The sequence below is a fragment of the Xenopus laevis genome, chromosome 2L (assembly GCF_017654675.1).
Source record: "Xenopus laevis strain J_2021 chromosome 2L, Xenopus_laevis_v10.1, whole genome shotgun sequence".
Lineage (NCBI taxonomy): Eukaryota > Metazoa > Chordata > Amphibia > Anura > Pipidae > Xenopus > Xenopus laevis.
Window position 1 is genome coordinate 138,567,119 of NC_054373.1, and position 21,534 is coordinate 138,588,652.

General features: G+C 38.2%; 1 protein-coding gene across 6 annotated transcripts in view; it reads right to left on the reverse strand.

Moving 5' to 3' along the window:
- elf1.L (E74 like ETS transcription factor 1 L homeolog) overlaps positions 1–21,534 on the reverse strand; it is a 65,822-nt gene that overhangs the window by 22,862 nt on the left and 21,426 nt on the right. Inside the window, exon 1 of one of the 6 annotated variants that reach the window (XM_018245232.2) lies at positions 8,670–8,827. The exons of 3 other annotated variants lie outside the window; for them this stretch is intronic. The gene's annotated coding sequence lies outside the window, so the exon portion shown is untranslated. Of the gene's footprint in view, positions 1–2,676; positions 2,700–8,669; positions 8,828–21,534 lie in introns of those variants that run through there. 2 more of the 6 variants (XM_041581059.1, XM_041581060.1) reach the window with 2 other exon arrangements.

Consider the following 21,534-nt stretch of genomic DNA (forward strand, 5'->3'; position numbering starts at 1 on the left):
AACGATGCATTTTGCATCTTCATCCGACAGTTGTGTCGGATGTACACAGAGACAACATCCGACATTCCTATCACTTACCTTAGATTCGGCACATCCAACGTGATGCCTGCGATTCATCTCAGCACGTCGGAACGGATGCTATCACAGGTAAAAGCACTTGTGTAGTTCTACCCTTAGGGGTACATAGGTTTTCAATGTTCTTGTCCAAATGCAATATAATTTGTATTTTGTATGGTGTCAAACTTCAAGGGCCGTGTTCTGGTGCAAAATGCAAACAGAAATCCCATATGTACCAAATTTTCATTACACATAAGGAATCTGAACATGTCATATTTTTTTCAATGGGTAACGCCTTTGAGTTACTTTTTAATATGATGTAGAGAGTGATATTCTGAGACAATTTGCAGTTGGTTTTCATTGTTTATTATTTGTGTTTTTTGAGTTATTTAGCTTTTTATCCAGTTCTCCAGGTTGTAATTTCAGTAATCTGGTTGCTAGGGTCCAAATTACCCTAGAAATCATACACTGATTTGAATAAGAGACTGGGATATGAATAGGAGAGGATCTGAATAGAAAGATGAGTAATAAAAAGTTGCAATAACAGCACATTTGTAGCCTTACAGGACATTTGTTTTTTTTTGTTTTTTTCGTTTGTATTGTTCTCAACTAGCAGTTGGGCAGGTTAAAAATGTTTAAAAGGCTGAACTTTATGGACGCGTGTCTTTTTTCAACCTAACTTACTATGTTACTATGTAAATGGGGTCAGTGACCCCCATTTAAAGGCTGAAAAGGGTCAGAAGAAGAAGGCAAATAATTAAAAACTATCACAACTAAATAATGAAGATCAATTGAAGAATGAGCCATTGTATAACTTACTAATACTAAAAGTTCTCTAAAGACTACAATTTCATGTAAAGGCTTGCAATCCAAACTGAATCAAAGGAAAAAATTAACATGTGCCTTGAACTTGATATGCTATAACTATACTGCTCAGCAGATAACTGAATGGATGCCGAGTAGATTTATTTAAGTTGGTAATGTATATTTAAATAATGCAATAAAAAGAAATTAAAAAAAAAAAGTACCACCTCTTAAAGGGTAAAAACATGGAGATTGCTCTTGAAAGTGCATTAAGTCCAATGCAATGGTTGCAAATGACCACTATTGCTTTTGGTTCTGTTGCATTTATTATAAACACTGAGGCTTTCATACTTTATTATGCTGTAATATTTCTTTTTAAGCACAGAAGGATTTCGGAGGAACCACTCTTAACTCAGCAGTAGCTGGAAACCCTAGGACTATGTATTAGAGGGGATTATCACCCTGCAGTGTTCCAGCTGTCTTGGAACTACAATTCTCAGTGTGTTTTTGCAACTTTTGTAGCTGGGAGGTGCTGAGAGTTTTTATTTATTCTGAGGGATATACATGAAATAATAATAATGATTTGTACAATCCTCCAACACTCCTTTTCCCCAAACCACCCAAACGTCTAAAGAAATTAATCAGAAGTGTAACTTTTGCCTCCCATTCTATACTGAGCCCATCTGGGCATTATGATGAATAAAAGTTACATAGTAAATTATTCATTGGCCAGCCATGTTCTTGTTAAATGGGCAGTCCATCTTAACAAAATATGTATTGTTCTCAAAGCATACGCCACAAATTATTTGTTTCAATTGTTTTCTCTCTCTCTTTTTTGTAATTTCTTATTGTTTATCTAAAATGTGTACAATTTATTTAATTTTCCAGACTTCTATTTCCCAGTGGTAGCTGAATAAGCCTTCACCCCAACATTTCAATCTGATATATAGTTCTGATATATTAGTTAACATGTTTCTCAAGTTGATCAAAGAAATACCAGCAACTTATGTTATCAAGATGGTCTGCTACATTAGTAAAGTTCAGTATTAAATCTAATGCTGCTGATTCTGGTATAAGGTTCTTGAAAGATTAAAGCTGACATAATTGTGTTTTTTTCAACCACCTCTATTACCTTTAAATGGGTATAAAACATCTGCATCATTTGCATATAAAATTAAGAAAAAATACAAGTCAGTGCACCATAGTATTGACAATGATAGAATTTATAGAAACTAGAATAAACCCATCCCACCAAACACAGTTATCCTGTTTGTTTTAGCTATCCATATATGTATTGAATAGATTAAAATGACAATACAATACATGCAGGTCTATAAAGGCCGTGGGCAGGGGGGCATATCAAGAACCCTTGGAGGACTTAAAGGAACAGTAACATCAAAAAATTAAAGTGTAATATAAATATAATGCAGTGTTGACCTGCACTGGAAAAAGTTATGTGTTTGCTTCAGAAACACTACTGTTTATATAAATAAGCTGCTGTGTAGCAATGGCAGCCATTCAAAAGAGAAAAGGCTCAGGTTACACAGCAGATAAGCTCTGTAGAACACAATGGTGTTATCTATTTAACCTGTGCCATGTAGCCTTTTTTCAATTTCCACCATTGCTACACAGCAACTATAGTAGTGTTTCTGAAGAAAACAGATCAGTTTTACCAGTGCAGGGCAACAGTACATGATATTTTCATTACTTTAAAACACAATTATTTTTTGGTGTTACTGTTCCTTTAATCCATCAGACAGGTCTCAACCAGGTCTGTCTATAGCCATACGAAATAATAACACCAGGCAATCTTACCTGAAACCCAATGGCTATACTTTGATTGACTGATATATCTGCATTCCATAATAATAGTGTACTGTGAAACAGAGGGTAAAGTGTAAAGCACAGAGCAGAAAACAAACTATGCACAGGTTTTGACTGTAGCTTTTTAGTGGAAAAAACAATAACTTAGTAACTAGAGCCAGAATGAAATATCATATAAGAACATATAAGCAAGGAGAGGTAACAGCAATTACATTCCTTTCAATGCAAATTTGAGTTATGAACACACCCTGCTAAGGGTATTTTAGGTGACTTCCCAATGCCAAATTCAAAGAAAAAAAGGTAGACTGATAATTTTAATGTTTGTTTTTCAATGCAAAATCCTTGGTGTTGTTGTAGCCATGCCATTGGTTTAGGGGTGTCGCAAAATAAAACTGATGGTGTTTGAGTACAACCAGGTTTGGCTACTCTCCAAGTCCTACCTCTCAGAAGCCATGTTCCAATATCTTGCACTGATGAGATCTAACAAGGTTGAAACAGGCTGTCTGCGAGTTTTGATATATGGCTCTGAACCATTAGGCTTTATAGTCTGTGCTATAAACCAGCAGATCTAGATGCATAGTTGGCCAAAGGGACATAAAGGAGTGATTTGCATGTCTCTGCCCATGATGCTTATGGGAGAATGAAAACTCTCATTTTTGGTATCTAGGCTGTGCTGTGTGTATGGCATGAGACAAGTATGATTATGATCTCAGAAGGCTTCACTTTGAATGCAAGAAGCTGCAATCCTTTTACCAACCCCCAACTCTACTCAATATTGTCAAGCCAGATATACAATTTTTCCCACTAGAGCTACACTAATCTATGTCCATTCATTGGAGTTGGGAGAATAAGCCAATCCAAGTGGATCCACTCCCTCCATTAAAGGGCAATGACAGACACATCGTTGGCCTGTGTGCACACTTCACAGTCATGGAAAACTGCATGTTTATCCCGGCTTCTATTGGACTTATCTGACCACTGGGCCTAACCGTTAATGACACACAAGTACATCTTTTAGTAGCTATATCTGTTACTTTTACAAAACAACATTTATTTAAAGCCCTTTACCCTTCTTGGCAATTTCACTGTTCACTGTGTACACCTGTGCCTATTTGCCATTCTTTTACCATATAGGATACATTATCTAGGACACCCATTATCCAGAAAGCTCCGAATTAAGGGAGGACCATCTCCAATAGACTCCATGTTTATCAAATAATTCAAATTCTGTTTTTGTCTGTAATAATACAACAGTATCTTGTACATGATCCAAACTAAGACATAGTTAATCCTTATTAGATGCAATTCTATTGGGTTTAATTAATGTTTAAATTCTTTTTAGTAAGCTTAAGAGATGGAGATCCAAATTATGGAAATACCCGTTATCCGGAAACCGCCAGGTCACAAGCATTCTAGATAACAGGTCCCATACCTTTAGTCATATGCCAATGTCCAGGGCTGGATTCACATATCGGGCACCCGTAAATTTCCTTTGTCAGGTCTGGAGCACAGAAGATTGGCGAGTGGGAAATCTAAAAAACGATCAAATCTCCTGAGTTTCCCCAGTGTTTCAGAACCAATTTGGATACAGCTGGGGGGCATGCCGCCCCTAAAATCTTGTTTCCCTAGGCTTAGGCTTTTGTGTCCTTCCCACAAATCCTGGTCTCCCAATGTCCATAATCTTTACTTTGAAAGCTGTGTGAGACAGGCTTGGTATTCCACCATCTTAGACATGCTTATTATTCAGCAGGGGAAAAAAAAAATCACCCTTTAAAGGTCATAGGACATAGATGTCTGCAGAACTGGTTTTGCACTCTCCCCTATACTCTAACTGCCTAGGGAGGGGTTTATTTAGGAGAGCAGAGTATAATTGCAACACACCTAGATCCTCTTTTTCTTTCTCCTTGCACAAAGGGAGCTCCTCTTTCTTTCTCTCCCATTCCTCTTCTGGGTGTGCAGTACATTAAAAGGTGACTCAGCAGAAAGGCACTGACCTTTGCTCATATAGTCACAAAAAATGTTTCATCAGGAGCACTCCAGGGCTTCCACTACCATTCCTTTACTAGCAAACAGTTGAGCTGTCTCTGCTGTCGAGGGCCCTCGTTTTTACTGGTGGCTAATAGGGTGTATTTGTTGCTTTGCTTATATAAGAGAACAAACAAGGAGTGAAAAGCCATAAGCAGAAGAGGAAAGTTTGGAAAGTGGGAGTGTTGGTGATTCATTATAGGGTAGGGCCACACCGTAACTTTAGTCACCTGATATTTATCCTCATGATGTTCTTATCGTGAATGAATGTAATCCTAGAAGTTTAAAGGAATTGTTCAGGGTAAAAATAAAAACTGGGCAAATAGCTTGTATGTGCAAAATAATTAACCAATCAATGACTTAACGGGGGGCACATGGGTCATAACTGTTGCTTTTGAATCTGAGCTGAATGCTGAGGATCAATTGCAAACTCACAGTTATGTCCCATGTGGCCCCCCCTTAAAGTCGCTGACTAACTCAGAGTTAGTTGTCTGCCTGCCCTCACGTGGGTGGCGTAACTTGCTTCATTGTTGTCCCATGTGGTCTTTGCTATAAGAGGAGAATACATTTCTGTATTTCGACAACAAGTTATAACACAGCACATTTCTACCACTCGCTGCTCAAAGCATCTGAACAAAATCAGATAAGCAGGTAAGACCTTGTCCCTGGGGTTTGGGAAAGGAGAGATTATAACAATGAGGCGATGGCAGCTTTACAGGGTCACAAGACACTGAAAATGAGTGATAAAACATGTGGACTGGTGGATAATGTTCTGCATCTTCCTAGAATGCAGCCACTCACATGTTGGGACTATAGTTACCAATGCAATGATATTTAGATTCATTCATACGATTTTCTGGGAGGCATTTTCAAGAGTCTTCCCAATGTGGGAAGGGTTTGTACAGGTTTTCTTGATGACACTGCGGTTATTGCTCTGCTGCCTCACTGCTGGGGGGGGGGGGGTCTTTTTTGACCAGGGCACTATCTGTTTATGGTTTGTATGTTCTCTCACTGTCTTCTGTGGTTTCCTTCACACATTTCAGTGTTCTCACACACTCAAACAAAGGCGGATATGTTAGATGGATTTTGAATTGAGCCCTACAATAATGCTTGCAGCACAGGGATTTTTTTCCACTTTTTTTGTGGCATTAAGATGGCAGTCTCCTATCATGTGCATGAAAACAAACATGGAGATAAATAAGATCCTGTGAGCAGAATAACCTATGCCCCTCTTCTGTACTGAACATCTACCACAACAAAGAGAAAGTGAAATTTAAACAGCATATTTACTTTTGCCATGTAGTAATAATTTCAGCACAAATCTAAACTAGGGGGGGGTCTACTACAAAATGTCATGGTAAACAGAGTTTGTCTGGCCAAATGCAACTATAACAGGGCACACCATGGGTGGAACATTTGGGCACTTTCAATTTGGCTGGAAATTGACATATTCATTGTCATATTCATTGCATCTTTTTAGGCACTCTCTATATACTTGTATATACTGACTCTCAGCCCATTATTAGAAACTAGCACAATACGCCATTCATTCTAAAGCATTGCTCTTATTTATATTGGGGGTCAAAACAACAACTTCACATTTTGTGTTTACATCATAAAATGCATTTGGATGTAGTTGGAAATTCACTTTATCTGGTGTTGGCAACTCCACAGCTAAATTGACCCTCTGGTCTCTACCAGTGCATAATATACCAGACAACAGATGTTCTCCAGCAGGATCTATCACAAACTCAATGCTGTCTGCTGCAATTCAAGCTACTATACTTTGTCTTCTGTGTTCACTTTTCCCAACATGAATAATGGCTTACTCATCATATTCACTCTCCACACCTTTTCCATAGATCTTACCTTACTACACCTCCTAACACTGCAGGATCCACATAACAAAACTAGTCTTCTGGAAATGAGGTTTTTTGCCATGAAATGCGTGGGCTGACTCTAAAAGTTGACAAATGTCATCTTCTTAAATAGATGGAAAATTAAGTTTGCAATCAAGCAACTGTCAGATTTCCATCAAAGCTGTTCACTGATGCTCATACAGATTATGACAATAGGTTTGTGTACCTGCCCATATTTCAGCATTGGCTTGTGCCTACCCACCTCTCTGCTCACAGGGCTTCCAGCTGTTTCCTGGTATCTATTGTAGAATTTGTAGTACAACATTATAAGTGGCTTGCCTTCAGCTCTGGACTACGGTTCAATATAGGACCAGGCCTTTTATAAATACACTGAAGCCCTCAGAGACTCAAAATAAAGCTATGGCACTTAAATCTTCCCTTGGCTTTTGCCAAAATGTCCATACTGCCAGTCTGGGTCTGCTCACTGTAAAACTTAACTTTGTACTTTCCTAAAAAGCCGGCTACTCTGCAAAACCTATGAGCAGAATGCATTCTGATGTCTTAATGTGGCCATAGGTGTTAAGATTTTTAAAAGATCTTGTCGTTATCGTAAAACCTGAAATGATCAATTACAGTAAATGCACGATTTGCCCATCAACAAAAGCGACCATTTCGAGCAATTTTGTCTAGTTGAAGCTTGGAAACTGAGGGAAGCTGCCTGCTTAGCCCTGCAAACAACTGATACATTTCACTGTGACTGATGCAAATTTTCTACCCTGACCAAAGATTTCCTGACCGATGTCAGACAAAAATCATTAGATGCATAATCGTTCAGTGCTCACTAACCTCACAATATTTTTCTACAAACTTTCGTGCTATCTGAAAAATATTGTGAGGTTAGTGAGCACTGAACGATTATGCATCTAATGATTTTTGTCTGGGTAGAAAATTTGCTAACAACAAGCAAAGAGAATTCAAGCAAATGATTGTTCTATTAGTGCTGAGGTGGGGAACAACATGTCACAGTCAACAATGGACTTATCTCAGAGTCTGTAACCTGTGGTCTCTATTTATTGCCAAGCTACAACTCCTCGTCTGCCGTGGGTGCAGGGAGTTGAAATTGCGAAACAAAGAGCCACACAAAAGGATCCTGTTTTTCTTATTTGTTTGCAAGAGATAGTGTTGAGACAACAGTGGGGTTTTTTTGCCTGACAATAGATCACAATTTCTAGGCTTTTGCTGCTACTGCTCTGCTTAATAATCAGGATAATGTAGCATTTTTAGGTAATGTAAACATTTGTTTCATAATCACATAAAAGCAGATATTGAATGCATTTTTTAGCTCTTACACTGACAAAAGGATATGTTACCAGAAAACCTTCTCATGTATAAAATCCATTAAAACCTACAATGTTTATGTGTGCTATAATTATCTATTCATGAACAGTTGGGTAATGAATGAGAACAGTATTAATGGACAATCACTGACTGTATCACTGCAGTCTAATGCATAGTCTGTCGAGAGAAAATGAATGAACCGAGTTACAGGTTTCACTAAAGCCTCTCCCTGCCAGACAGAAAGGCATTATCGTGACATACTGACTGTTTCAGTCACCATAACCGAGCCAAATCCGAGCCAAATACCCTAGATAGCAAACACTACTATCTCCTTGTATGCCAAACAAAATAACCAAGCATTTATCAATAAGATAAAACCCCAAAGGCTCATGTTTACAGCTGTTCCTGAACTACAACTCCCCTCAAACTTGCGGCTAGATGATGGTGATTTGATCTGCAGTTCAGTTCATCGGGTAACCCACAACCAACAAGAGACTAGAAACTGCAGAACCAAAACAATGGAAGCCATGGATGCTATAAATGTGACCATCTGCTAAAAACATACATATTGATACATTATTTATGGTTTTTAGGCAACGGTATCATTATTACAGATTAAGGATATCTTATGGAAGGCTGTAGCAATTTATCTTCCCCTCAAAACATTGCTTCATCGAGAACAAGGGAAGGCAACAGATGCCTCTCAGACTGGTCTCTGGCCTACGCTGGGCAGAAATTCCAACAAGAAAAATCTTACTTTACCTTATACAGAAATCCAATTATCGTGGGTTTATAGCAAATTGTAGAGTAACATCCCTGTCCTTCATGCCTGCTTTCTCGGTGGGGCTGACAGCAACAGGCACAGTCACAGCCCTGGGAGGGCCGGCTGCATTTACCCACCAGGACCTGAAATTCCAGTTCTCTTGCATTGCTGCCTGCTTTCCTAGGTATGGCTGGCCCAGCCTACTCAGTGTCGGGTTACACGGAGCAAGCATTTGTAGCACCTTGCAAAACAAACATATCACATACCTGGATCTGTCTATACCTGTTGACTTCATAGTTAACTCTTCCTTCCCCACTGAAAACACGTTTTGCTTATTATAAAAGGGCAACTGCAATACAATAACTAGTTTAACCCATTCATGATTGACATCCCTGATGCTGTGTTACCATTCAGCATCTGCCTAAAGCAGGTGATATGTCCTAGAGTAGCAAAAGCACTTCTAGTAGTTGCAAGGTGACATGTCATATTTAGGAGCTGTTCCATCTGACAACATTAAGGGATGCAGTTGTTGATTAGATAAGATGACGCACACAGTTGTATTTGTGTTCACTCTGCAGACATAGGTAACAGTACAAGGTATACCCCTATTTCTCCCATTTGCCAGATGCCAAAGCTTAACACACTGGAAAGTACACCAAGGGTTAATATACACTTGTATGCAATAGAAGCCCAAAATTAATAGCTTTTGCAATTTCTTGTATATAAGTATACACACCTAGTAAAGAGCGGAGTAATGAAGAAAATGTGATATTACTTGCAGTGATCTAGTTGATCGGACAGTGTAATTGGTTTGTAGAATGCACAGTGGATTGGACCATATCATGCATGGGATCATTTATTTTGTAAAGTGAAGAAGATTCTTCGTTTTTTAATTTTCATAGTTTTTAAATTATTTTCCTTTTTCTTTCTGACTCCTTCCAGCTTTCAGATGGGGGTCACTGACCCCATCTAAAAAGAAATTCTTTGTGGGGCTACAAATTGTTATTTCTACTTTCTATTAGTCATCTTTCTATTCATGCCCTCTCCTATTCATTTTCCAGTCTCTTATTCAAATCAATGCATGGTTGCTAGGATCCAAATTACCCTAGCAACAATGCATTGATTTGAATAAGAGACTGGAATATGAAAAGGAGAAGGCCTAAAAAGAAATATGACAATGCATGGTTGCTAGGGTAATTTGGATCCTAGCAACCAGACTGCTAAAATAGCAAACTGGAGCCTTGCTGACCAAAAAGCTACATAACTCAAAACCACAAATAATTGGAAATGAAAAAGAATTACAAATTGTCTCCGAATGACACGCTCTACATCATACTAGACATTCATTTAAAGGTGAACAACCTCTTTAAACCAGAGGTTTGTGGATTTTCAGCTCTATTTTAAATTCCATGTTTGTTATCATTATTACCCTTAATTATTACAGTGCCAACATGCTACACAGCACTTTTTAGGTGATGTACATCATTCACAAATCTCTGCTACAGTGAAACTTACAATCAAAGGTCGCAATCACCTAACATAATCCCGAGACAGATGACCTGCCTATATGTTTTGGAGTGTGGTAGAGAACCCATCCAGACACAGGAAAAACATACAGATAGTTCTTTATTGCAAAGTGGGTCCCCTTATAGTTTGTAACAAAGGTATTGATACATATGGGGCCTCATTTACAAAGTAAAGTGCAGGGTGAAAAGTGTAAAAAAAAAAAAAAAAAAACTGGCACAAACCACCTTGTTTTTTGTTCATGTTTGCACCCTGCCCTGCACCATGGCTGCAGACCTTTACACTCCAGAATGGAGCACAAAGACCTGCATTCCCTCCATGAATACTGTTTGGCAGCACTGTATTCAGGAGGTGTAGCTGGGGGGGGCACATGATTTAGACCAGGGGTGCCATAAAGGTAGATCGGGATCTACCAGTAGACCTTTAGCTGGTGATCAGTAGATTTTAAGACACTCAACAGCTTGTATAAATAACCCTCCTGTTTCATTCTTTTTATTCAGATATTTATTCTGTTAAGGTTACATAGTTATTTCTTAAGTAAAATAAATTATTCAATTCTTAAATATAGCAATATAACTTTCCCCATATATCAATATAATATTTAAGTAATATTTATTTTCCATGGAACACAATTCTAACAATGCTTTTATGGATGTAAATCATTTGACAACATCACTAAAAGTAGACCTCGCATTAGTATGGGCACTCCTGATTTAGACACACAAGTTAGGTCGTTCCAAGGGACACAGGGTGCTAAAGAGTCCTTACCTCGTGCCACATGCTAGGGATGCCTTGAGTCCACACAGGTTTACTCTGCACCTTGCACCGGATATTTGTGATAATAGAGTGATGACTCTAGTCTAGGGAAAGGGTAGTGTTTGCAAACAAAACACTATCTGCATGGATTATTTAATTAAAAAAAACAAAAAGAACATGATCATCCGGGTTTTCCCATTTTTCTAATAGTCCCACACATTTTAGACAAAAAAACCTATTTACAGAGTTCGTGTTTTCTACAAGTTTACTGCACAAACAAAGAAAATCACTAGGGAAGGATCAATTCATACAGTGACCTCTGAAGCAGCAAGCAGATGCACAATTCGGCAAAATTACATTTGTACATTCAGTTTCTTACTCCTGAAATGGTTATTTTGGGATAAACAGTGCAGCCCTGGTTGCTCCATTCAAAGAAGTAAAAAGGGAAGACAAATGCCTTTATCCCCTTTTACAGAATTAGTCCCCACCCAGCTCATCTTCTGGTTTCGGGTTTTATGGTATCTCTGCTTTGTGCAAATAAAGTGATTTCTTATAGGAGTCCTCAGATGAATAGAGAACAAATACAATTGGGGTCATTTACAAAGAACCAGGGAAGAAGTGGACCAGGTGTTCATTCAGACAGCACTTCAGCCTTGGGTCTGGCTTCACCTTGTAGATTGAAGCAGCAATGGACGCAGACCAGCTGAATGACATGCAAGTTAGTGGATGGGTAGTGACGCAAAGGGGAACATCAATGTACAATATTCATTTATATAAGTGCAATACAAAGCCTGCATGGGATTGTGAATAGTTACCATCCAACTCTGCACGCCTGAAAAGAAAGTCTTTTAATTAATTCTGCTGAATAATTGTGCTTATCAGCAGTACTATGCACTGTCAGCCATCACAATCCTTAATTCCTACTGCAAATTGTATGTTTGGAGAAAGTATTTCTGCACTGGAAGGAAGATATAAAGTCCAAAGGTATTAGTAATGTTTTGCCAAGTAGAACAGATCATTAGAATTTGTTCAAATGTACAGATACTTGATATATCGGACCTTAAATATACATAGAATGCAAGCAATTTTGCAAGTCACTAATACTATGTTCCCCCTTGATTTTGAGACAGAGAGGCTTTACAAATTCTCAGGCAGCCGCTGCAGCAATGGAGTAAGCAATAAGCTACTCTAATGAGAATTGTGTTGGGATCTGGTAGGATAGAGCAGCACAGTGTTGCCAGCTTCAAGAGGATGATAGAAGATAGATGTACAAAAGTAATACATTCCATTCAAAAATGCATAGAAACCGACCAGTGGCAGGTGAAGTATTTTGATTTTAAAAATGTTGTGTGCTATAGCTGTAACTAAAGGGGCCCATAGACGCGACGATTCTTCTTTGGTGAGAGACCGATTCCAGTGCAGTCCGACCAATCCAGCAAATTATCGTGCGGTTAGTGGGATTCGAGCGATCGTACATCTTACGATTTTCCGGCCGAAAATTGATCGGCCAGGTTAAAAAATCTTTATTGGTCCCAGTGCAATCTATCTATGTTTGCAGGGCCATGCAGGCAGACTTCAGTTTTGATGGCAATATCACCTGAAATGGTCACATCATACATTTAAACGATCATTTCGAGATAATCGTGGTCTCACAATAACGATTGGATCTTTTAAAAATCTTTACATCTATAGCCAGCTTTAGACTTTGCTCTAATTTGAGAATCTACATAACTTTTACAATTAAGTTGTACAGTGAGTTACTGGTACCAACAGATTTGCAACTCCATCCCTTTCTACAATGGGATTGATACACCAATACATTGCACAGAAAATATAACAAATATATTTGCTTTAAATATTTTTAAAGTTTAATTAGAGTATTATGTAGTTTTCCTACCACCCTTCCTGAAATGTTTCCTGGATCCCTGAATACCTTCCATGGCCACTTTTCAAAAGTGTTCAGCAGGAACTGCTTGCTCTCCTGAGGGCCCTATCAAGTCTTGTTTCATGCATTCCACAGAACTTAGATATAAATAAATGTAGTTCTGATGCCCTGCATTTCACTCTGCAGCTTTAGCCAGAGCCATTGAGCTCCTCACTAGACTGAGGAACTCATAAATAGCACTTACATGTAAATCATCGCATATAAACCTGATTTATGCATTTTGATGTGTTCCGCATGCATTATAAACAAGAAGATTCACTTGTGCATAAAGATAGCCACACACAGGCCAATATATGCTGCCAATTCTGCCCCTCCAGTCCAAGTTGGCAGCTTATTGGCCCATGTATGCTGTTACTGGCTACATGCTCAGCAGATAATCTGAAAATCTACAAGATATCTATCGGGCATCTTAGAAGATCTTCCTATTGATGTGGCCTTTCCCCAGGCCTGCATATGATCGCATTTTGATTCGATCACTAACCAAAGTACCAAATAATCAGATCAGAATGACTTGGTCTTGCACGTGGATGGCCAGCTTTAGTGCCCTAACCTCCAACAGCAGCAGGAATGATTCCCAAAACGACCTTTTAATATTATGGCTTTGTTATATACTATGCTGTATTCCCAAGAGTTGCTTTTCTGGATGATTCTCTCCTGTAGCTGTCCAAGCTGTTGCCTACCAGAAGTGTGCAAACAGTACTTGTGGCACTTATCAAAATGCTGACCCTCCCAATCACCACATTTGCTAGAAGCAAATGTGGCCCCCTAGCACTTTCCTTTCATTCTGCAATGTATTTGCCTTATCAGTTGAACATAATCTGGGTTATCAACTGAATAAGATCAAAATGATGATGTTTTAACTGATTTTAATGTATGGCTATGTCAGTGTAGTGTAGTCCCTAACACTAAGCAACACCAGCAGAAGAGAATGAAAGGATATCCTTTCAACTGTGTCATTAATATGGGTTTATTAATTATATATGGCAAAAGGCCATGGAATCGACACAAACTACCACTGTTCATCACTTTCTTAGCTCTGACTATATGTAGGGTCTGTTAGGGCCTTCACAGAATGAAGGGTTCTTTTATGTATGAAACAATGCACAATTTTTCCAATTGAATAGATAACCCTTTATGTAATATACAGCCTTGTGCGTGTATATGGAGAACAGGACACCTGGCAGCTTCTCCTGCCTGCAGAGAAATGTCTGAAACTGCCCATGTCACCTGTCATTTTAGGGTTTTTAATAAGTACTCTGCAGTTTTAAAACAGAAAATAGTCATTCATGTTTGTAATGGCACAAAAAGAAAAAAAGAAAAGACCATAAAAACCATAATGATGTAAGTGTGACTGAAAAGTAAAGGGCACTTCAGTTTTAAGTGTGACCTTTCCAGATCCCACCCAACAGTAAACTCATGTTTTCCCCACTGTCTTGTTCTGGTTTTCAAAAAACTGAACAATTTTTAATTTTGTGGTTTTAATAAAAAAATGTTATGTTTTTTAAAAGTCAATGCTACTTATACAGATTGTATGGCACAACTACTGACTTAAAGAATTAGCTAATGCAATGCATTAAGATCAAGGACTTCAGCCATGTAAAAAAAAAAACCGAAGCACTTGAACTGTATAACATAACATTTTTACCTGCTTAAGCTGGCCATAGACTCAAAGATTCGCTTGTTTGGCGACATCGCCAAACGAGGGATCTTTCCCCGATATGCCACTAACGGCATGGCTGTATCGGGGGTAATTCGAACTTTCGGCCGTATGGCCGAATGATCGAATTACGATACGCCAAGGGGCTCTAACAGGTCTGTCGGTTAAAAATCAAACCTTCCCGATCAATATCGTGGCCAGATATCGATCGGGAAGACCCGTCGGAAGCCCCCATACACGGGTAGATAAGAGTCCAAAGGACCAATATCGGCAGCTTTATCTGCCCGTGTATGGCCAGCTTTAGGCCCCTATCAGCACATGGCCTGTAGCACTTTAGCCACAACTCAGCCTGCTACTTGTCCCTAAAATGGGTATTACCAAGAGAAAAAGAAAACTAGAGAAGGTTTCAAAAATACAGGAGACAACTCTGCTTGGCCAGCCCTGCAGGTATTCCAACCTACACATGCTCTCAACAACTTGCTATCTTCTCATTTTGCAGGACCCCAAACTAGCCTCGTATCAGAATGTCTGTAAAAAAAAGTTTAAGCTGGCATGTATGTTACATTGGTAGGGGACATTTTAATACCCTGTGGTATGAACTGTCCAAAGTGAAAATGTAATCTGTTGATTAACCCTGTCATTGGGGACCTCTGCCAATGAAGAAGTGAAAAGAGCCACGCCTACTCTTCACTTACTGTCAAATACAACTGTTCAGGCCTTGGCCCAAATCACAAATCTCACCATGCAGTCTGTGAGACGATCAATTGGATACCTGAATGATGTCCAGTATTTGCCCACCTTTATTCTCATCTCGTTTGTTTATCCTTCCTCCCACTATTTTTATCACCTCAACATATTGTGTGCAAGGAGGAACTAACTCTGTCCTGAACACTAAGCTCTCCATGAAACATCTGTTTGTTTTGTTTATAATTGTGTTTCAGTTAAATGTATTGGGAACCTATAACATACTATTTTTTCAACTACACATAAAAAGTTTAAGTAAAAGTCCCTTTTAATGCAAAATACTTGCAATAGCCTCTACTGTATTTTGTGATATTTTGTTGTCTAAACAAAGCTCCACCTAGTCTGTTGTTATGTTTGAACCTATACACATGCAGATTTGGGCTATGGGCACACCGGCTGCTGTCAGTGGCTGTTTTCAGCCTGTAACGATATAATCTCCTTTCATTCTAACATTTTCAGTCCAATATAATGACTATTATTGCAGTGCTGGCATCAATCTTATTGTTATAATTAGGGATGCACCGAATCTAGGATTCGGTTCGGGATTCGGCCTTTTTCAGCAGGATTCGGATTCGACCGAATCCTTCTGCCTGGCTGAACCGAATTTGCATATGCAAATTAGGGGTAGGGAGGGAAATCACGTCACTTTTTGTCACAAAACAAGGAAGTAAAAATGTTTTCCCCTTCCCACCCCTAATTTGCATATGCAAATTAGGATTCAGATTTGGTTCGGTATTCAGCCGAATCTTTCGGTGCATCCCTAGTTAAGCAGCATTTAACACACATGTGTATATGTGTATGTGTATATATATATATATATATATATATATATATATATATGTATAGTAAGGGTTTAGGTAGCTGGGCTAAGTATTCTTAGGTTAAATAGCCCACGGCACAAACACAACTCAGTGTAGACTCTTTTCGGCAGTTTATTTCCATTTTCAGCAAACAAAATAAACAGTTCAGAATAAAAAGATTTTAAAAAATAAGCTCCGTCCTGGACTTTCCCAGGTATCCTAGTAGTGACCTCACTCAATCCAAATTGAAGCCAGAGGTGCACGATCAAATATGCTGTAATATATGAACAGAATATCAGCACTCACTGTAGTATAGTGACGAAGTGTTGATTTATTTCACACAATTTTACATCTTATCCGACGTTACGGTCCAACATGGGGATCTTGCTCAAGGTCCCCATGTGGGACTGAAACATCGGATAAGATGTAAAATTGTGTGAAATAAATCGACACTTCTTCATCATACTACAGTGAGTGCTGATCTTCTCTTTATATATATATATATATATATATATATATATATATATATATATATATATATATATATATATACGCGTGTAACCCTTGGACTACTGAATTTGACAATCTACACACAGTGTTGAACTTTGAATATATATATATATAATATATATATTGACTATATATACACTTTGAGAAAGGCCTTGGATAGGGCCGAAACGTCAGAAACACATTTATAACACAACTCTGTACAGTTCCATACATATTTTGCAATAGAACTTCATGACAGGGACGCTTTGTACATCTGCTTTGTCGGTGGTGGTTCAACTGACAGGAAGTTAAATGTAGATATGCAATAGAAGTGACAAATATTTCCTGCCTTTTACACACTTTTTTGTTATCCATTAGTTAAAAATAATATGAGGTTAAATGATCTAAAATAAAACAATATAACAGATATGTATGTTTAAAAAAAACAAAATCTACGTAGACAGATGAGATTTTTGTGGATAAAGGACATTCCCTCTCCACAAATCTGTATTTATATCGTGCAAGGTGTTACATTGTGCTTGTCACAACTGAGTTATTCCACTAAGAAACAAACTAATAAAAGATACTACAGTAGAACCCCCATGTTATGTTTTTCAGGGGATCAAAGAAAAAAATTTTAAATTCAGGGAGAAATGTATTATGTATTATAGATGGTGGGGCTCAAAAGAAAATGGTTTATAAAGCTAGACAAATTAAAATGATGGTATGTAACACTGAAGTTGGCCACCAGGGGCACTGGTCAATGTATGTCTATGGAGAAAACCTCTTAGAGGTCAATTCCATGTATTATTTATACAGTAGCTATAAATTATATTAGAATCTAAAATTTTCTCCTGTGGCTTTGAGGACAAATGATCAGAATATATATAGTAATATACTATAATCAGGCTGTGTATAACTAGAATAAAACTAGCTAGGTATGGAATAAATAATGAAGAGATGCTTCCAAAACATCCTGTTAGTTGATATTTTTTAATGCTTTTATATACATAGACAATTTGTTTTAGAAATAACTGGCTCCTCTAGCAGCTTGGCTGGATTATAACAGTTTCATTAATCTATTTACCTCTCAAATGAATGAAATATTAGCCCTGACAATTAGTTATATTTTCCTGTTAGTATTTACCGGCTCTACTGCGAGGCTGTGGCCTAACCCTAATTTGGATATTTCTTGTTGAGAATAAACACAAGCAGATGTCCTGTTTGCATACAACGAGATAAAGGTTTTCAGAACACAAAAGATCTGTCAAAAACATACAGAACATGCTTTAAACGAGGCCAAGAAAATGCAAATGTTTTTTCCTCCTACTGAGACAACAGATGGAAATGAAAAATTATGCTTAACACAGACAGGACTTAAAATGTCCCTCTCAAATTCTAATATAAAATAAACAGACATGCTATAAACACACTGAGCTTCTTCTGAAGCTACACAGAACGAAACTGATGACGTTTTTTCATGCTCAAGAACAGATGCCCCCAACATGAATTCAGCTGATTTTGATATTGTAATCTTATACCAATACATCATCTGTAAAATTTTAAATTTTTGTAAATTTTTGTAAACATCTCTGACTTGTATTTTTGACATATCTCCAACCGACTTGTATGATTCTTGGTGCATATGTGGATTTTTTGCTCTGTCAGATAAAACTAATTAGTAAAGAACAGACCAGTTAGAGAAATTGAGCAGATCACAGAGAGGAAAGGTTTGAGATACAGGACCTGTTTGCAGAAATGATGAATGAACAGAGCAAGCAGAGAAAGTAATCAGAGAGTAGGCTAGGATTAGGAAAAGATCAGAGCACAGACCAGAAAGGACAACATCAGAAAACTTAAGGGGCAGATTTATCAAGAGACAATTTGAAAATTTGAATTTGAAATTCAAATTTTTGAATTTTCTATGGTCAAAACTGTCAAATTCAACTAGGGGAGTTAGTCAAATCCGACTCTAGTTTTTTAAAAAAACTTCGAATTCAATCCTCGAGATATTTCATACTCTGGGCCTATAAGAACTCAAAATTTAAAATTTGCCACCTAAAACCTGCTGAATTGCTGTTTAGGTCAATGGGAGAGGTCCAGGGATCAATTTGGAGTTTTTGTGGAGCCTTCCTGACATTTGAATTTTTTTCAGGGAAAAAACTGAGAAATCAGTTTTTAAAATTCGAATCAAATTCGATTTGAGTATTTGGGTCGATCTAATTCATCTGAGTTTTAAAAATGAGATATTTTTAATAAATTTTGAATTTATGGGAGTTTGGGGAGTTTTTTTTTGTGAATTCGAAATTCTACCTTTGATGAATGTGCCTCTAAGTAAGCTATCCCTGATACCCTAAAAACTGCCACACAAGGGCCATCTGACCAAGTGACTAATGAAAAGTTACACTCTGTGATTTGACTACCCATGTAGAGCAGTGATCTCCAATCAGTGTCTCGTAAGCAACATGTTTCTCTCCGACCCCTTGGATGTTGCTCTCAAGAGCCTCAAAGCAAGTGCTTATTTTATCATTCCTGGCTTGGAGGGAAGTTTGAATAAAAAACAGGTGTACTGCCAAACAGAGCCTCTTGTAGGCTGCCAGTCCACAAGGTGCTACCAAATAGCCAGTCAATGCCCTATGTGGCATTCCCTAAAATTTTTTGCATGCTTGTGTTGCCAAACTCTTTTTACATTGGAATGTGGCTCATCGGTAAAAAAGGTTGGGGATCCCTGATATAGAGAAACAAATAGCATTGATCCTTCTGTTCTGGTCAATAGCACAATGAGGAAATCTGAGTGGAGGTTGGGAGAAGTTGTGATTTCTCTTACTTCCACAACTGTGAAGTCCCATGAGCAGAGATGGGGCACCAAGAGATGAAAGGGTCAGTATATCCATTGATCAAGATGACTTCACAGAACAGGGTTTGTGCTGAACATACTTTCACCTGTTGTATTAATCATGATAAATCTATGGGGTTTTTTTTTTCTTAGGGTAGTGGCAGACGGGAGATTAGTCACCAAGCAACAAATCTTCACCACTTCGGGGGACTAATCCCCCTGAAATGCATTCCCACTGGCAAGAATATGAATCGCCGGAAGGATGGCATATGAATCGCTTCAGGTTTCCAAATTTGACCTGAAGTTTCCTTGTGATGCAAAGGGATTCATATGCCATCCTGCCAGCGATTAATGTTCTGCCGGCTGGAAGGCATTTCGGGGAGATTAGTTGCCCAAAGTTGTGAACATTTGTTGCTGGGCGACTAATCTCCCAGTCTGCCACCACCCTAAGAAAAAGCAGGAAAACTGAAGCTATTAGGGCAAAGACACCTGGGCAGATTTGTGGAGATTAGTCACCCAGCGACAAATCTCCTCTTCTTTGGCGCAACAATCTTTCGGAACTGCTTTCCAATAACTTCCCGCTGTTTATAATGAAAAATCGCCAGCGGGATACAACTCGCGACGCTTTGTTTTCCGAAGTCGCCTGAAGTGTCCTTGTGAGGTAACTTTGGACGACTGCGGAAAACGAAGTGCTGCGAGTGCCATCCCACTGGTGATTTTTCATTATAGCCAGCGGTAGGGTAGGGGAAGGCAGTTCAGGGAGATTGTGGCCCCCGAAGAAGAGACGATTAGTCCCCGGGGTGACTAATCTCCCCAAATCTGCCCGTGTGCCCTTACCCTTAAAGGGTTGGTTCTTGCAAGGTACATAATTAGATTACCAATGCACAGATAATTCCCATGGATAATGGCCTCCTGCTAACAATACCGTCACAACAAATAGGGATGGGAGAAGGTTGTAGACATGGAGTAGCTTTAATATTTCTGCTGCTCTTTGTAGCTCAAGACATAACAACAATAATAGGTAAAAAGAATGTTCATCACAAATTATCACTATTTATTAAATTCATTTTTAACAAGAGGGGATACCGGCCCTTTATATTTTCAGTCTGAATAAAGGAAAACTGATAGGATCTGTCAAATCTCCATGTGACATATATTTCCTGACAGTAGTGTAGGATGATCTAATTAACCTAACTGTCTGACCAAATCTGGACATATAAGGTCAATTTAAATTTCATTTATCCAAATTAAAAAAAAAATACAAATTAAAAACCTTAAACATCAAGAAAGTAGAAAATCAAAGCAAATAAGGGAACAAAACTCTATTTGATTGCAAAAAAACTGAATTGCTTTCTAAAAGTGCACGGACTGAGCAAATTAGATGATTTTATAAACAGACATAAATTAAACTGTGCCTTCCGAGGCCATGTTAACATGTTTGTTACACAGCAGAAATTTTTAATGTTTTGCTGCATTTAATTAAAGGGAAATCGGGTCATTCTAAAGATACACAGGCCCATATGAAAACAGACAAAAAGCAAAGGCATGTGAGAAATAAGTCTTAATACCAACTCAATATTCCTGTAATGAGGACATTGGCTTTTTCTTATGACATATCTTTAGGGACATAGACAGTTTTACATAACAACTGGACGCTGCACGAACGAGTCATTTTAGCTTAATCAGGACATTAGAAGAGAGTCTGTAAAGGCCTCACAAGGAAAAGTCATATCAGGTAACACACATTGGGTACAGGAGTTGATGATTGCTTCGGTTTCTATCACACAGATTGACAGATTGGAACCTATTCTATTACTGGAGCAGCACCTAGTCATTGAGTACCAGTATTATATTTACATTATTGTATGACTAGCTTTTATTTATGTGTTGATCAGCCCTGATTCTAGCTCTGGCTCAGGTTATTGGTTTGGACCTCTAAAACTCTGGCAGAAGTGATGGAAAGTGCAGTCCAATAAGTTCCAAACTTAACCTAGATCTGATACACGCTCCAAGTTAAAGGGATTGTTCACTTTCCAACACTTTTTTCATTTCAGTTGGTTTCAGATAGTACACCAGAAATAAAGATTTATTTTCAATTACTTTCTATTTTCCA